The following is a 16,542-nucleotide window of genomic DNA, read 5'->3' as shown; positions in this document are numbered from 1 at the left end:
TAGAAATAGTTGCTAGAGTTACTACACTTTTTTATACTGGTACTATCCTCCACTTTTTTGACAATTTAATGTTAGACAAGCAAGCAGATGGACGGATAACTTCTATGTGCATTAGCACACTTAATTGTTATCAATTTGCTATTTAAAGGCTAATTAAATTCATATATTATCAGCTGTATCTAATTAACCTCTAACATATCACCAGTGGAGCACAAAAGCAATCCAAGTTAACTGAACTTGGGTCAGTTGTTTCCTGTATTAAAAGAAGAGCCCAGTTCATCATCTTAAATGGCTCCACTGCTGTCTCCACAGCAAAAAAACAAATAGAAATATTATTTATTTCACTGAAGAAACAATCTGCACTGTTTGGTTTCAATATTGTCTCAGAAAGCTAAAATCTATTTTTCTTTTCCTTAATTTTCCGTCAAATAGTCCTTTTTCCAATTTCCCCTTCAAGTCTTCAGCTGTCTAAACTTTGAGTCTGCCGTTTGCTTCAGATTTCAAGATTTGCTTATTAGACATATTCCTAATTTGACAGTCATTTATTATTTGTCAGGCTTATCAGGTTTAAAAGCTTTTTCCCCCCCAGCAGTCTTTTGTCTGTTTGCTCGTTCAACCATCTCATCAAATTAACGTTGCATCCTCACTCCGTTACTTATTCCTGATCAGTCCACCATTCATTCTCCTCATATCTCTTCAGCTTCTCTGTCTCTCCTCCAACACATTCCCTCTGCCCATCTATTAAATTATCTCTCTGTCTCTCAGCAGCCCAACTCTTTCTCAGTTTGTGCGTGGCTCCCGCAGCTCCCACTTGCTCCTAAAATATTCATTGATGTCTTAAACACTTTTTCTGTTACCTATCCATGAATCTTTCATTCTTCAGTGCAAACCCCATGTGCATAGAATTGCATTTACATTCATTTAAATATTCACTTTTAAATTTTATTGAAACTATTATTAGGATATTAATTTTTAAAAGTGATATCTTGTGGCATATTTTATTGCACTATGTACTTTAGTATGAGGCGCCAGAATTTGCTTTTAGAGTTAAACAGTTTTTCATTCTTGCATATTAAAAACTGAGCCATAGAGAATTTAATTGAAAATACCTTCAAACATGGTCTGTATGTGCAGAAAGAGGTTTGTTGTATTGCTGGTTTGAAACAACAATACGAAACAGAAATAAAGGAACGATGAAATATGTACTAGTGACCCATAAGCACTAATACACCCCTTTATTATTACAATACAGTTAGTGCATTGGATAATAAGTTAAATGGCTTCTCTCAGATTAAGCATGTAGAATGATTTCCAAAACCCTTTTTCCATGGTTCACTTGAGAATTAATCAGTTCTCCAGTTCACATCAGTCTTCTCTGAATGAATTCAGACCCAAGACTGTTTCTGGATCCTGCATTGTTATTGCATGGATGAGCTTGAAAGCAACCATGTTCATTTACAGTTCAGAAGTGTTTCTCGGTTTTATACAATGACTTCAGCAACAGAGTAGAGTCTAGTTTTAATGCAATTCAGCCCAAGGCTTAGAGAATCAAGACAATTCAGTAATCTGTTAATATTAGCATCAAACCTTCAAATGTTTTGCAGCAGTAAAACTGGCCAAAATTGTTTTTTCTTTCAGTTTTTGGTGACATTACAAGTAAACATTGTTCAGGGCCCATCATAGTGTAGAATAAGATTTGTTGAAAGTATTTAATGTTGTAACACTGTCTTTAGACATAGGTTAAATGTCTTGTCATTGTTCATTTTCTGGAATTTTAGAGTTACACTCTATATGGTGGATCACGCTCTTCTGTTAAGCAACTCTCAGAACGATGTTGGTATTTGTTGAAGTGACACATGTCTTATGCATCTAATAGACCCTATTCTGAAAAAATGGGACATTTTTTTCCAATTTTTCCCCAGCGTTTTGTTCTGGGGTCAAGTTTTTCACAAACACTTTAAACGTTGTTGGTCCTCAAGGATCCATTTTGGGGTCAGTATTATATAGTTAACATGATCTTCCTTCTGTCTTTAATCACACATTTTGCAGATAACTTACAGATTTCCTTTCCACTGAGTCCAGGTGATACCACACCTGTAAGACTGATTATGAACTGCATTGAAAATATGACAGCTTTCTACATTCATAGCACACGACTACAAATCAGAGATGGAAATGTTTGTTCCTCCAATTCCTCTGCACTCCTCACATTTATCTTAGCTCAGCATCATTAATCTTTAGGCACTAGTTAGAATTTTAGGAGTATTTTTTATTAACTATATGTGTCTTCTCAACTTATGGCAGTTAAACTCCCCCAAACAGATCAGCTCTTTGGTTAAGAAAAAAAAATCAAAGCTTCCATTCATACTATAATTTAGAGAATGACAGTTATCACTGCTTCAATCCCTCAAAGATTAGTTTATGTATTTTGGCATCAGCCAGTCTCCATTGTCTTGTCTGTCGCTGGTTCAGAACTGTCTTTCAAGAACCACAAAAAGAGGCATTTGAAACCAGATGTGTACACGCACCGTTTAACAAGCAATAAAGGCTTTTTTTATTTTGTAAGATATGAAATTGTACAAAATCTTTTTGTTGTAGGTTGGTTTGTAGTATAAAAAGTAATTTATTTGCGGAAAGCATCGTGTTTTGAGGAGCTAATGCTGCAAGAGGGACTGCTTCACTCAAACAAAATAGATACTTGTCGTTTCATGCAGAAACGACATTATGTGAAATCAACTGAACTACATTGTTCTACAGCTAATATCGAATTCGAATGTATGCAATTAACTTTGAATATTTCTTTAAAATTAGGTTAAATTAAGCATGTCTTACTTTTAATAACTTGGATCTCCTATCTTTTATGAAGTGCCTTGATACAACATGTTCTGTGAATTGGTGTCTGCTAAATAAACTGAATTGAATTTTAGTCATATTTGTAATCACAACCAGAGAGCTTAAGCTTCGGCACAAATGCGTCCTTGGAATGGTGTCATTTCTTCCAGAGGAAATATTGCATTTAAAAAATGTCTGATAAAAAAATCTCCTCAATCATTCTATATTCATAGAATATATTCTGGTATTTAGCAAACACAAAAAACGTTGCTAGTCTTAACTCACCTAAAACAAGAAACATTTGATGAGTCTGATTTAATGTCAAATGGTGAGAAAAAGAGGACTGCATCTTTTTTATAAAGTGTAATTCCATATTTGTAACTGCCTCTTACATGGTTCAATTAAATATATCAGAGTAAAAATACAAATAAATTCACAATCATTCTTTTTACTCTTGACATGAAGTCATAAATATTCAAAAATACATTTGCATAGCATAATGCTGTCAGAAAACCTCTCTCTCACTGCCCATCTTCCTGACATCAGTTCATAATGTAGTTGTGTTTTAAAGAGATGTTGTAATCCCATTATGATATTGCATGACAGAACAGTCAACTCAAGTTAAAGTTATTTATAAAGCACTTGTCACAAAGTGCTTCCTAGAAAACAGAAGACAGGCACACAGAAACAAAGAACCATAAAGACAAAACCAACATCACACAAACTTAAGGTCAGTGTAAAAATACAAATCCATTTTAACACATAAAAAGGCAGACCATTTCTTTAAGAGAAGAGCCTAAACAAAATGTGAGAATGAATCATAAATTATGATAACAGAGGTTATAAGGATAAGACGGTTGAAAAATCTATGCGCTAATGAATCCATATATCAGATTCATGTTTCTGAAATGAGTGACAAAGAATTTTGATTTTTTTTTCTTCACAAACTTCATGTTTTATAAACTGCACTTGCATTTCCCAAAAAACAAATCAACCAACAAACAAACATTACAACTGTGCACTACAATAGGGACTACACTTCCAATATTAGACCTGAGGATGTTGTGATTGGTTACCAGTTTCTTTTGGCACTTGTAATCACATTTGTTGGGTAGAACCTCAGATGAAACCAGTAATCCTGATACAAGGCAACATCAAATAAATTGTGATATCCTGTGTGACCCCACAGATTATACCAGTGTTCAGATAGCTTATGTGTGTGTGTGACAGTAGGCACATATAATATAAACGTAGAGTCATCTTACTGGGACAGAGAACATCTGCAGATTATTACTTTGAGGCAATAAAGCTGCAGAAGTGATCAAGTTGTCACTTTCACAAGGGTCACTGTGTTCTGCAAAGGGAGGCATTAAAGCTGGTAGTGGTTTAACACACACACAAAAATAAAGAAGGCACCCACAAAGACAGAACTAACAATTCACAAAAAGTCCAATAAACAGCTGTCGCATTTAAAATTCTTGCACTTTTATAAACATATTTAATAAATACATGTCGAGTAAGATAAATAGAGACACCCTTGAATAATGATTTTCTGTAGGATTTATTTTAATTTGCTGAAAATTTTGCTCTAATTTGTGAGATGTAGAAAGGACAAATGTTTATTCAGTAATTTCATCAACAGTCTCATTTAATCTAACGCTTACCATATGTTATAAATGTACTGCGGTTCTAGTAACATACCACACAGTCTTCAGGTCATTCCAGAATCCTACTCTTAGCCCAGTTGTCTGGTTGCAACTCTCAAAAGTCTCCAAGTTTTAACTAGTTTCCTCTTCAGTTGAGATTAAGTAGTCGGACTAGGAGAAAATCTTCCACCATAAATGTTCTGGTTAAATTTCTGCAATACATGCGTTCCCGCAGCATGAGACTGCCACCACTGTCCTTGATAGTTGTATCTGTGCTGGAAAGCTTCACCTGGACTCCTCTAAAACTTTATTGTGATCAAAATGCTCAATCTTTTTTCATCTGATAGTAAAACGTTTCTCTAGAAGACATTTGGCTTGTCCATGTGAGTAGCTGCAAACTGAAGCTCAGCTTGAAGGAATATGTCTTGGAGCAGAAATTTCTTTCATGGTGGAACCCTCTAAGTCCATGATGGAACTCAAAAAACTTCACTTTGAACAGTGACTAGTATTTTATCTCTCAGTTCAAAATGGCCGGTGGTTTACAGGTTGTTATTGAACATCCTCGCCAATTTTCTTTCGTTTAAGTGTTGGCGGCTTGGTTAGGTGACTAACACTTGAATAGAGGTGGGAGTTCCAACAGGATATAGACACCAAATACATCTGAAAATGATTTAAAATGCAGATAGACTAGAGGTTCGTTTTTAGCATGAGGAACGGCCCTGTCTTTCTACATAATGAAAATTCTTGGAAAATCAACAATGCTGAAAGGTTTATCTGTTCTAGGAAGCCAACAAGTTCAAATGAAGTTAACCAGTTCTGCTTAGAAGATAGGTTAAAATATCCAGACAGAGTTATGACAGGAGCTTCCTGTTGGTTACAGAAAGTGTAGCCAATTTTCTGTTTGCAAAGGGACATTTAAGCAATATTAGTGTGGGGTATTTACAATAAATTGGTGCACCCAATTATAATATATATGAGTCCACACTGAAAAAAGAAAAACTTATAAGAAACATCAATGACTATCCAGGTGAAAACTGAAAAACAGCAGCAATAGTCATTGGTATTTATCACAACTTCATGGTGGGAAGACAGGACATAAACTAGAGAGAAAAGGTCATTGGGTGTCAGGTGGAGAATAGGGGACCTAATGATAAATAAAGATGAGGAAACTGAGCCATGAGTTTAAAACATTTGTGAGAAAATGGTAGAAAAAGTGTGTAAGAAACAAGAAGTGAAAACAGAAACAGAAACATGAGATATTGTTTACTTTTTCTCATTCTCTTGAATTAGACAGCTTGCAGTCACTTGTGTTTAAAAAAGTGGTGTCATAGATATCACAGAGTTGGGCACCGAGTACTGATTTACTCATGGCATCAGAGCAAACATACATCCAAGCGCAGCGAGGAGCCATAAACACGTCTGGGTTGGTGTAGGGTGAAAATAAAAGCTCTGTAATTGGTCATTCCCTGAGGACTGGTTTGGGCAAAGGTTAGAAGCTGAAAAATGACAAACAAACAATGTGGAAACTGTTCATTAGACCGCAAGCCACAAGACTGCATTTTATAGTTGTAGTTATTTAAACTGAGATAATGAGACGCAAATTTATTTTTTCAATTGAGAAATTTATTCTTCCTGTGCATGGTTTGTATACTTAAGAACAGCTATTTTTAAAGGTTTGAAATCAGGTAAAGATCTGGAATTACTTTTTAATGTGTTTTTGACTGGCTAAAAATATTATAAGCATCTAACCTAACCAAATGCAGTGGGCCTGTTTGTGTCTGTCAAAAGCATCCAAATCCCTTTCATTTCTTTCTTTCTATTTACAATTACTATTTGTTTTTATTTGTTGTAAATTTCTATTTACAACAAACAAAAACAAACAAAAAATCAAATTTATTTTGGGGGGTTATTATGACAGCCTAAAAACATTTAGTGAATAATTGTGCACAGGAATGAACATGATACATGGTTTTCTAATTATTGTTTTTTGTTTGTTTCTTTTTGTAAAATGTATGAAAAGTGTAGCATGCTTTTGTATCCAACCCCCCAGGAGTCAATACTTTGTTGAAGCAGCTTTCACTGTAGTTACAGCTACAAGTCTTTTGGGGTACGTCTTTTCCAGCTTAGAAAATACAAAGGCGGTAATTGCACTACTTTCTTTGCACAATTGTTGAATCCCAGTCAGACTGGATGGAGAACATAAACACACATTTTCAAGTCTTGTTAGCCATTCCTAATTTGACTTAGGTTAACACATGCATGTGCTTTGATCAAAGCAAGTTCACTGTTGCTCTGTTTGTGTGTTCAAGTTTGCGACTTTGCTGGATAGTCAAACTTCACCTCATCTCAGGTCTTCAGTGATATGTTTCCCCTACCTTTTTAATTTTTGGTCACTAATGTTCTCTCAGGCCTTCACCTAACAGTTGGTGTTATACTGAGGTTAAATTCCACACAGGTGGACTCTGTTTAGAAATAATCTGATCATTTATCAAGAAAGTTACAAAAAAAAAGTTGGATGACCAATTTTATTGAGGAGTATCACAGTAAAAATTTCACCTTCCAGATTTTACTTGAATGGTTTGTGAAATCCATATGGACGTTTTTCTTTACAATTAAGCTCTACTTTGTGTTGTTCCATCACATAAGATTCCCATAAAATACATAAAACATTTGTGTTGTAACTAAAACAAATTCAAGGGTATTGAATACTTCTGCAAAGGCACTGTGGATGGATGTTTTGCAGCCCAAGATGTTTTGCAGCCCGTCCTTGGCCTAAATGCCCCCCTAAAAAATTTATAGAAATCCTGCCTCACCTGCAACCTTTAATATTTTCCCATCTAATATTTATACCCAACGATAATCAGTGTGCCTTTGTCTCTGCGCGTTGGGAGCGCTGCCCGTGTAAACCCACAGTGCCTGAAATTGATGTCCGCGTTTTGCAGCCTGGAGGAGTTTCCTGCTGTCGTCTCGTATCAAATGAAATAAGGCACTCTCATCACTTGGAAGGAGGGGGAGCTGGAGCTTCTCTGTTTCAAAATATTTGTGTTCTCATGTGTCTAGCAGGGTAAAGTCCCAGTTTGTGAGGTAAGAACGTTGAATTGAGATGATGGTGTAGAGTGTGGAAAGGATGTGTTCACTAGTGCATATTGTAACTGTGTGCTCCTCTTTCTTTGTGTCAGGGAATTTATTGCTGAAGGTATCGCTGAACTACAAATAGCCACAGCGCTGGCCTTGGAATTGATAGGCCAGCTGTTGCTCCCAGAGAATCACAGTCGCTGCTATAGGAGGTAAAATCTTTTGGAGTGTCAATGAAATCCTGTTGCTTCACTTTAACAGTCCTCCTCCATCCCTTGTGTCATGGTGGTGCATGAGCCTCCTTTTTAAATTCCCTCGTGTGGGAAACATTGCATCAAGTTTAATTTGTCAAATTAGAGACAATTTATGCAGCAGCCCCATACTCCCTGCTGTGTTTACTTAAGCAGAGTTTTAAAAACATACAGTCATAAATTTGATCCTTGTTGAGAAGAGAAACTTATAAGTTGAAGATGTACTGTTACAGGATGGATCATGAGCGTCGATAATTTATTTATTTATTTACTGATTTATTTGTGCTTGAGATAACACAAATGAGTATTTTAAAGACTAACAAAAGCGTCATTTATAGTAAGTGTAAAACCCAATCAGCATGTTCTGCTGTCCTTGCAGATTAGAAGGTCAAAAGTGTAGAAAAGCTCCATAAAAAGAAACATTCAAGTAAATAGAGCTGCAACAAACAGCAGGCCAGTGTTCAGGGTCTCTCTGGGGAGTGATGGAAGCTTCTGGCAGCTGTCCTTGCTTTGATGTGTTTGTGGTCCAACCTGGCTGCCATAAGAGCTCACTTATTATTTTTTTATTTGTCTAGTAAATGATCATATCTGAAGAGCCAATATGCGCTCTTGTTGAACGCCCATCACTCCCTCCAGTACACACATGTTCATAAAAAATAATCACAAGCGTTACAAAAACACATTAGGTTTAAAGAGCAAAGCAAGCTACAATGCAAAAATTGCACATTGCATTAGAAGGCTGCCCAACACTCATAAAGTTGATTTACATGAAATCCTGCAAAACAATAAAGAATTAAAATATTTAGTTGGGAAATTAACGAGCAAATTTACTAAGCTATTTGTTAAAATGTGCAAACTTAAATATGAGTGCTCTTTTAAATCTAATACTTAAACCAGGTCAGATCTGCTCCAGAAATGTCTCTACAAATGAAAATGTTTCTCTGTGTGCGGCTGCAGTTTGTCCAAGTTTCAGTACATTTAGCGAGCATTTAGGGGTGACCCATTCATATTAATGGAAAGTACAGCCAGATCCTTTTTTTTTATCTGATAGCAATCTGGTATACAAACCTCGCATAAAAAATGCATATCCTCAACATTTAATAGCATTGTCTTTTAACTGCTGTTTAAGTTTCTTTTAGAGTAATGTCTACCTCCTCAATGGAGTGGCCTTTCAGCCGATGTTGGTTCGGGATGCATTTCACTGTGGATAATGATACCGATTTAACAGCTAAAGCCTGACTTTACAAATGTTTTGTTTTGGGGTCATTTTGCATATTTCAAACCAAAACACATTCATCTCTGGGACACAGGACCCATCTCCTTCCTGAATGGTATGATGGTTAGACATTCCTTGTTATATCAACCTTCCAGACCTCTCAGGTCTTCTGGTTCTGGTCTGCTCTGCATCCCCAGAACCAGAACCAAACGAGGAGAAGCAGCTTTCAGCATCTATGCACCACAAATTTGGAACAAACTTCCAGAAAACTGTAAAACAACTGAAACACTGTTTATGGTTTGACATAAACAAAAAAGCAAAGTGCTATTTTTATATTCTTCTATTGCTTGAAAAATATGTTCAAGATAAAATAACCCTTTCATGCATGAATTATGATCCTTTGTGTCAGGATTTTTTTATTTTTTTTTTATTTACTTAAGGCATAAAAAAAGGTAGAAAAAAATTCTGTAAAAAAACTTTTATTTTCTTTGTTTTTTTAGGTGATCAATTGTAATTTTCTCCAAATACAAAGTTGTTATTTGAAAAATACATCAGTACTATTGTTCTTTAGGGGTTATCTGATGTCACAATATTTGTTTTACCTGCAAGAGTCGTCTACAGTAGAAGGAGGGACAGGGTCGGTTGGCATGTTTATTGTCTGTCGGCCATATTTGATTTAACAAAAATTATTTCTTGCGTTTGCAGCTGATGGCCAGTAGTTGATAGTATATTTTATGATGCATTAGTGTCCACTTCAGTGGTCTGTGTCCATTTATAACATAAAAATCCACAAGAAGCACAAGAAAATGGCTTTTAGATAGCTGTCCACTGTGGTGACCACTATGCGTGAAAGGGATAAAATAAATCTTTATTCTACTTGTACCAACATACAATCTGCAATAGTACAATGAGGTTGGTCTACTGACCCATGCAAGGTGAACAGAGAAATGCTGTAATAAAAATGAACTCCTTTACTAGCTCTACTGATTCTCAGCAATGTATGTGTTCATACAAAGAGAAATTTTCTGAATCCCCAACTAGTCCAGCCTCCTTTGGAAAGATGATGCATTCGGTTTTAGTTGTCGCAACTTCATAGTATAAATTATCCCCCAAGGAGAAAGAAAAGTCACGCGCAGATGGCGCTGTTTTAAATTCAGATCCAGTATTCTGACCATTACATGCTCAGAAGGAGATGCAGTAGAGTCAAAAGAGAAATTACTAAGTGATGTTCAAAATACAGACACCAGGTAATTTTACCTAAGATCCATTGGGTTGAGCAGCCCTGCCTTTATCCAAGTTAGATTGCAATTGGACAGTTATGCAGTTAACCACATTGGGAAGGATTAAAGTGCTTTGCCTAAATTACCTTCATTGATCAAGCATAAAAAGTCAGCAATTATTGTTCTCAAAATTTGCACAATAAAAATGATCAAAAAAGTGTAAATTTAGCTTCTCTTGACTAAAGTATTTATTTATTTATTTATTTATTGTAAATGAATTTTTTATGACTCTGATTGCTCATTTTATCTAAGTCTAAATAATGTACTACTTAAGACTACTAAATGTGCTTATTTGAAGATATTTGTTTTTATTTATTTTAAAAATCCAGTTATACAACCCCTGGCAAAAAGTATGGACTCACCAGTCTTGGATGAGCACTCATTCAGACATTTCATGCTGTAAAACAAACTCAGATCAAAAACATGATACAATATTAAGGTCGTTCCAAAGTGCAACTTGTTGGCCTTCAGGAACACTCAAAGAAATGAAGAGAAACTATTGTGGGAGTCAGTGAATGATACTTTAATTGACCAAGCACAGGGAAATAAATATGGAATCACTCAGGTCTGAGGAAAAAAGTGTGGAATCACTCAAATTGGAGGTAGAAAAAAAAGGACACACCCAGTCTATTTCCTTTCCCTAAATGGACACCTGCCCCAGATTAGATGTGCCCGTTAGTGTGCAGTTCAAAACACCTGCAGTCATGACACCTTGGAGGGCTGCTGGACGAAGTGGAGTGGTGAGAACCATGGCTCCAACAAGAGAAATGTCCCTTGAAACAAAAGAGAGGATTGTGAAACTTCTTGAGGAAGGTAACCCTTCACGCATGGTTGCTAAAGATGTGGGCTGTTCACAGTCAGCTGTATCCAAGATATGGACCAAATACAAACAGCATGGAATGGTTGTCAAAGCCAAGCGTACTGGTAGACCAAGAAAGACATCAAAGCGTCAAGACAAACAACTTAAGGCCATTTGTCTTGAAAACCGAAAAAGTACAACTAAACAGATGAAGCATAAATGGGAGGAAGTTGGAGTCAATGTATGTGACCGAACCGTAAGAAATCGCCTAAAGGAGATGGGATTTCAATACAGGAAAGCTAAACGAAAACCAGCATTGACACCTAAACATAAAAGAACGAGACTCCAATGGGCTAAGGAGAGGCAATCATGGACTGTGGATGACTGGATGAAAGTTGTCTTCAGTGATGAGTCAAGAATCTGCATTGGACAAGGTGATGATGCTGGAACTTTTGTTTGGTGCCGTTCCAGTGAGATTTATGAAGAGGCCTGCCTGAAGAAAACAACCAAATTTCCACAGTCCTTGATGATATGGGGCTGCATGTCAGGCAAAGGCACTGGGGAGATGACTGTGGTTAATTCTTCTATCAATGCACAAGTTTACATTGACATTTTGGACAGTTTTCTCATCCCTTCAATTGAACAGATGTTTGGTGATGATGAAATAATTTTCCAAGATGACAATGCATCGTGCCATCGGGCAAACACAGTGAAGGCATTCCTTGAAGAAAGACACATTCAGTCGATGTCATGGCCTGCAAATAGTCCAGATCTCAACCCAATTGAAAACCTGTGGTGGAGATTGAAAAAAATGGTCCACAAGAAGGGTCCAACCAGCAAAGCTGATCTGGCAACTGCTATCAAAGAGAGTTGGCACCAAATTGATGCAGAATACTGTTTGCCACTCATCAAGTCCATGCCTCACAGACTGAAAGCTGTTATAAAAGCCAAAGGTGGTGCAACTAAATACTAGTGATGTATGTTGAATGGTCTTTTGTTTATGCGTTTTTCATGATTCCATACTTTTTTCCTCAGAATTGAGTGATTCCATATTTATTCCCCTGTGTTTGGTCAATTACAGTATCATTCACTGACTCCCACAATAGTTTCTCTTCATTTCTTTGAGTGTTCCTGAAGGCCAACAAGTTGCACTTTGGAACGACCTTAATATTGTATCATGTTTTTGATCTGAGTTTGTTTTACAGCATGAAATGTCTGAATGAGTGCTCATCCAAGACTGGTGAGTCCATACTTTTTGCCAGGGGTTGTACATTACTTATGGCTGATTGTCATTGTCTAGCTAGTTGTCTTGATTTTTAAAAAACTGAATATTTATAATTATTATTATTACCTTTATTTGAATTTCAGGCATGATTATTCCATTCCCTAAATTCCATTAAATTGTTTCACAGTTTTATTATGCTTTCAGTCTGGGTTAAAATTTGTCCTTTGTCCTTCTACAAATCCCAAATGCAGCTGTGTGATTCATAACAAAATCTGCAGTTTATTAGTTCTTGGATCTCTTTTATTCACTGATCCTGAATGATTCTATGCCGATGTATGGTTTCTGTATTTTCCCTTAAAACACCTGGTATTACTATTTACATATGAAAGTGCTCTACTATTGATATGTGATTGAAGGATGAATGTAGAAAACTAAGAGATATATAGTCGTGCAGAAGAATAAAAGGAAAATGTTAATGTTCTCAAATTCCTTTAAATCTATTTAAAATATGCGACATTTTCTAGCTATTTTTATTACTTTCTATCACCAAAAATGGCAACTGGTAAGTACAAGAATAATTCACTTTGGTGAAAATGATATCATACTGTAAGTTATACATGATGGAATTTAAAGTTAACTGTAATTTCCATATTTAGATTTCCTGCACAAATGGTCCAGCACACGCGTCAAAAAGAGCCAAATGGAATTTCACCTTTATGACTGTCTCATTAAGCTTTGACTCCCGATGTCTTCCCATTTCCCTCATAAATGAAGTCACAGATCCATGTGAACTGTACGGCTGGATAGCAATTTCTAGGATATATTCCCTATGTGGGCTGATTACTTTAAATGCTCCTTTCACACATAGATTATTAAAATGGAACCAAAATTAGAAAACAGAGGGAAGCTAATGACATTTCTCTAATTTAAAGAGCAATCTAGATTCAGAAGCTGTTTGATGATATGTTCTGCGAGATGCTTGAGCTGAGTTAAGTCACTGGTTATAATCTTCTCATCTTTCTGGTCTGAGAACGGAAAGATGAGTCTCTTACATTGTATTGCTTCATCAAATATTCATGATGGTTAACATCACTGTGTCTATTTATGTGAGAGATATCTAACAATGTGAATGTAAGACTAAGGCTTAGTATTACAAAGAACATGACATATTTTCACATGTTTCTATACAAACAAGGTAGGGATAAAATACTGATTCATTAGTAAGATAAAATCTCATCTTTAAATGCTAAAGTATGAAAAGGTTAGAGATTTATGAGAACCTTTTGCAAGGTACTGCATAATAGCTGTTCTCATGTGTGTTTGTACTCAATATTTCTGGTCTGAACAGGAGAGAGTTTATAAACATCTTTCCTGAAAGGAAAGAAAACAAAGACGGAGATTGTCAGAGGTTCACTGTGAAAAAGAGAAGAAACAATCAGTGGAAGAAAATGCTTAAAAATAACTGAGAAGGCCATGTAAAGCAATAGACTCCTGCTTAAACATTCTTTTAGAGTAGATTGTTTGTCAGCTGGGCAGTGAGCACAACCCATTAGGGGCAAAGAGAGTATATAGCAGGCTGTATAGTAAAGTACTCTTTCCACAAAAACATATAAGAATCCTCAAATTAAAAGCCTGCTAAATATCTCTACATCTAGAAAAATCTTCCTTTCAAGCTAAAAATAAACAGTGCCTTGCAAAAATATTTTTCACAACCACAAGCGTCAGTGTGTTTATCACCATTTTATATTGTAGGCAAAGTTGTGCATAGTTGTGATGTGGAAGAAAATTGAGATATGTCAGTAATAATACTGACATATTAGTATTATTAGTCTGATGGAAAAAATTACGTTAATGTATAATTAGTCACTCTAATTCTCCAAAAATAATCATGCACTCTACAGCTGAAACCAGAAAATTAATTGCACAATTATATACCCACTAAGATATGTTGTCCAACTGAACAGACAGGTCAGGCAAGGAGAGCAAGTCAAGCCTCTAGGAGTCCTATGGTAACTCTGGAGCAGCTTCAGAGATACACAAATGAGGCGGGACAATCTGTTGACCAGAAACACTGTTAGTCATAAACCATACAAACTGGGTAACAGAAGAATGGCAAGAAGAAAGTCTTTGTTGAAAGCAAAGTTATAAGAAGTTGTAGTCTCTAATAACTTTACAGATGCAAGTACTTGCAGCTGTAATCATAACAAAAGATTATTCTACAAAGTATTGACTCAAGGGATCTGAATGCATATGCACACCAGGTTTTTCAGAATTTCCTTTGTGATAAGCTCCAGAAACCAGGTATTATTTTATCTTTCCACTTCATAGCTATTCAGTGCTTTGTGTTGGTCTATCACCACAAATTGTACATTGAAGTTAGTGACTGTGACAAAATGTGAGGAACTTCAAGAAATATGAATACTTTTGCAAGACACTGTACACATGCCACACAAACTGAGGTGGTTTTGGATATTCTCAGACTACAGAAGAAACTTTGGTCTATCCTACTGTAAAATGCATGAATATGATTAAATATGAAGATGCTGCCTGTGAATTTGTGTCAGCACTGAGACGTAATTTTGTATCTACAGTCAAAATTTGCAGCCAGCAAAAATGACAGCACCGAATCCATCAAATCCTATTACAGACAGAAACCCGTTTCCTCTCTATGTGCCTCATTCATGATGCATACTGCAAGATCCTTTCTGGCAAGTGACCGTGAAGAAGCCCAAAGACGAGACTCTCTGCGAGTTTTCATCCAGGAAAACAAATGGAGGTCAGCGTTGTCATACAAGCATCCAAATTCGGGAAACAATTGGAGACAACATACAAACAGTCTGATGAATTTTCAAAGTCGAGCATGTCCCGCAGCAAACAAAAGAATTATCAAAACAATGACACAACAACTTTCCTGTGCATGTTGCTAGAGTAAGTTACATTGAGAAAAAATATGTAAGGCATGCAAAAATAAACACAAAGACTGTTCCCCATATGATGGTTTATAATGCATATGAGTAATAATTAAAGGCAGCATATTCCATAGTTTTCATCAGATATTAAATGACCACTAAGTCGCAGATAAGGAATGTAATATCCTCCAACTCAGACCATTAAAATAAGGCCATAATGTCATAAATGGGCTCATTTTTCATTTCTAAGTTAGGGTGGGCTCCATTTGGGTGGACAGGAATTGGGTTCACCGCCATGTGAGCCATGAACTTCTTGGCCACTAAATGAAGTTGCAGATCTAATCTATTTTGCATGGAATCCATAATTAATGCATGCAGCGACAGGCAAAAACCCGCATTTCTTGGCTGTCCTGCTATGTCAGGGAACTGCTAGTTCACTTTAACAAAGATGTCACGTAGAAAAATATGTAGCTATAAAGCCAGATGTAAATGTGTTGGCACGGCAGCCAATGGTTTGATACTTATGGTGGAAACATGTGAACTTTTAACACCTGGCATGAACAAACAGCCTCACTCTGTTGGAAAACTGCCGGGCATTAAAATTTGTCAAAATTTAAAAATGTCTGAATACCTCTTGAAGTCTTGGAAGCGTAATTTCAAATCAAAATTATTACGATTTACTTTTTATGTAATTCGTTAACAAATGGATAGCTTTTTGAATATAAATTGGAGTCACTGTAATCATTAAATATATCAGATAATGTAAATCTAACGGAACTCATGCAGGGCTAAATGCATAATGGATGCAGGATTTGATTTAATAAAAGGTTAGTCATGAACAGCATTTGAATGAGCTAGCTTTATAAATGGTAAATAAATGGATCTGATTTATACATCTCTTTTCTAGTGAAACAATAACTCAGAGTGTTTTTCACTAGAACCACATTCATCCATTCACACTCACAGATGTGCATATAGTACACTGATATGCAGATCTTAGGTAACTTAAGGTTAAGGATCTTCCCATGAACTCATTGTGGAAAGTAGAAGTTGGAATCAAACCAACAACTTCCCCTACTCTTCCCACTGATCCACAATCCCTCAATAAAGGCACTTACAATGAAAATCGTCCACACTTTTTGATTTGTTGATTTCTTGTGTAAAAAGTTGAAAAATAAGTGGCCTTTATTGCAGTAAACTTAAGTCTAATTTTTCCTCCAATACCTCACGTGTAATTGCTAACACAGCAGGCCTAGTCAAAAAAATCCAAATATTTATTTACTTTAGCTATAAGCTAAGAACTATGTTG

Source organism: Xiphophorus couchianus, chromosome 7 (assembly GCF_001444195.1).
Source record: "Xiphophorus couchianus chromosome 7, X_couchianus-1.0, whole genome shotgun sequence".
Classification (NCBI taxonomy): domain Eukaryota; kingdom Metazoa; phylum Chordata; class Actinopteri; order Cyprinodontiformes; family Poeciliidae; genus Xiphophorus; species Xiphophorus couchianus.
Note: the sequence above shows the minus strand (reverse complement) of the source record.